Source organism: Macaca nemestrina, chromosome 12, assembly GCF_043159975.1.
Source record: "Macaca nemestrina isolate mMacNem1 chromosome 12, mMacNem.hap1, whole genome shotgun sequence".
In the NCBI taxonomy this organism is placed as follows: Eukaryota; Metazoa; Chordata; class Mammalia; order Primates; family Cercopithecidae; genus Macaca; species Macaca nemestrina.
The window spans coordinates 68,854,062-68,856,876 of record NC_092136.1 but is presented as its reverse complement, the minus strand read 5'-3'; positions in this window follow the sequence as shown (position 1 = coordinate 68,856,876).

Here is a 2,815-nt window from a genome sequence, read left to right as displayed (position 1 = left end):
TACTAAAAATACACACACAAGAAATTAGTCGGGTGGGGTGGCATGCACCTGTAATCCCAGCAACTCAGGAGGCTGAGGCAGGAGAATCGCTTGAACCTAGGAGACGATGGTTGCAGTGAGCCAAGATCGCACCACTGCACCCCAGCCTGGGTGACAGAGCAAGACTCCATCTTGAAAAAAAAAAAAAAAAAGCACACCACACTTTCTCACATGGGAGTCATATTGGCTTAGGAGCCAGAACTTCCTTCTGAAGAATGAGGCTTTGTCAAGTTGCAGAGCTTGACCCTGCCCCCCTCACAGTGGGGCCCTAACAGCTTCTCTGGACTCTGGGAACACCCTGCCAGGGCCCAACTTACCACAAGGCAGGCCCAGTCTTTACAATGCAAGAAGGGTGTCAACTCTCTCAGGATCTAGGAACGTCTCTCCCAAAACCACAGGGCACACACAACACGTATCTTAAGAAGACACTTAAGAAACACAAGAAATTCTTGTACTCAAGTTATGGGCTTTTACTAGGACACTTCCCCTTGGACAAGTTTCAAAGACATCTCCCCCAGATCATCCATGTCCACAACAAACATTTCTCTTTCCATTTCCTCCCATAAGCTACATAAAGGGTAGGAAGAGGAAGTTGAGGACCCCTTTGCACCCCTACCCCCCCACCTCAGCCTCTGCCCTGTATCTTGTTCTTGGAGGGAATAGCCACACCCTTCTCATCTGCCACCTGCATGTTCTGCTCTCTCGTATTCCCAGCCCCTAGCCTCATATCCTGGCCACACCAGCTCAGCTTCTTCTGCAAGTAGAGAGTTTAGCAAAGGACATGCAGAGGGAGAAGTAAAGTGGCATCTCTATTCCTCCTGAGTTTCCATGCACTGGCCTGGCTCTGAGCTGGGTGTGGCTAAGAGTTCTGGAGCATCTTTTTGGGGGTGATGCTCCCAGAGATGTTATACTACCTTGTGCTTCTTTCTAGGATCAGGAAACCCATGTGTAAACAGGAAAAGTTTACATAGATCTGGGGCTAGGAACCAGATTTTCTGAATGCTAGTCTGAGATTGTTTCTTCTCCCAGATTCTTAGCCTTGTTCCTCTCTTGATGCAGCTGGATAATTTAGGAATCAGAGAAACCAAGGGGTTGAGGAGGATACTTTTTATTATTTAGGTGCACCGGCCCAGTCAGATCAACATCCAAAAAGACGGAGTCCCGAACAAAGAGTCCAGTTACCTTTTAAGCATTTTGTGGGGCAGGGGGAGATCTGGGCAGGGGGAAGCATATTACGGAGGCAAAAAACAAAAACAGTTATTCACTCGAGACATGCATTACATCATTTCTTACTTTTCAAGAAAAACCATGTTTTACGACTTGAATTTATTTGCCTAGTGTCCTTGCAGCTGCACAGCTAGAGAAACAGTGTCTTGGAAGTTCTGGCTAGGGCAATCAGGCAAGAGAAAGAAATCAAGGGTATTCAGTTAGGAAAAGAAGAAGTCAAATTGTCCCTCTTTGCAGATGACATGATTATATATTTAGAAAACCCCATTGTCTCAGCCCAAAATCTCCTTAAGCTGATAAGCAACTTCAGCAAAGTCTCAGGATACAAAATCAATGTGCAAAAATCACAAGCATTCTTATACACCAGTAACAGACAAACAGAGAGCCAAACCATGAATGAACTCCCATTCACAGTAGCTTCAAAGAGAATAAAATACCTAGGAATCCAACTTACAAGGGATGTAAAGGACCTCTTCAAGGAGAACTACAAACCACTGCTCAGTGAAATAAAAGAGGACACAAACAAATGGAAGAACATACCATGCTCATGGATAGGAAGAATCAATATTGTGAAAATGGCCAGACTGCCCAAGGTTATTTATAGATTCAATGCCATCCCCATTAAGCTACCAATGAGTTTCTTCACAGAATTGGAAAAAACTGCTTTAAAGTCCATATGGAACCAAAAAAGAGCCCGCATTGCCAAGACAATCCTAAGTCAAAAGAACAAAGCTGGAGGCATCATGCTACCTGACTTCAAACTATACTACAAGGCTACAGTAACCAAAACAGCATGGTACTGGTACCAAAACAGAGATCTAGACCAATGGAACAGAACAGAGCCCTCAGAAATAATACCACACATCTACAGCCATCTGATCTTTGACAAACCTGACAAAAACAAGAAATGGGGAAAGGATTCCCTATTTAATAAATGGTGCTGGGAAAATTGGCTAGCCATAAGTAGAAAGCTGAAACTGGATCCTTTCCTTACTCCTTATACAAAAATTAATTCAAGATGGATTAGAAACTTAAATGTTAGACCTAATACCATGAAAACCCTAGAAGAAAACCTAGGCAATACCATTCAGGACATAGGCATGGGCAAGGACTTCATGTCTAAAACACCAAAAGCAATGGCAACAAAAGCCAAAATTCACAAATGAGAACTAATTAAACTAAAGAGCTTCTGCACAGCAAAAGAAACTACCATCAGAGTGAACAGGCAACCTAGAGAATGGGAGAAAATTTTTGCAATCTACTCATCTGACAAAGGGCTAATATCCAGAACCTACAAAGAACTCAAACAAATTTACGAGAAAAAATCAAACAACCACATCAAAAAGTGGGCAAAGGATATGAACAGACATTTCTCAAAAGAAGACATTCATACAGCCAACAGACACATTAAAAAATGCTCATCATCACTTGCCATCAGAGAAATGCAAATCAAAACCACCATGAGATACCATCTCATACCAGTTAGAATGGCAATCATTAAAAAATCAGGAAGCAACAGGTGCTGGAGAGGATATGGAGAAATAGGAAC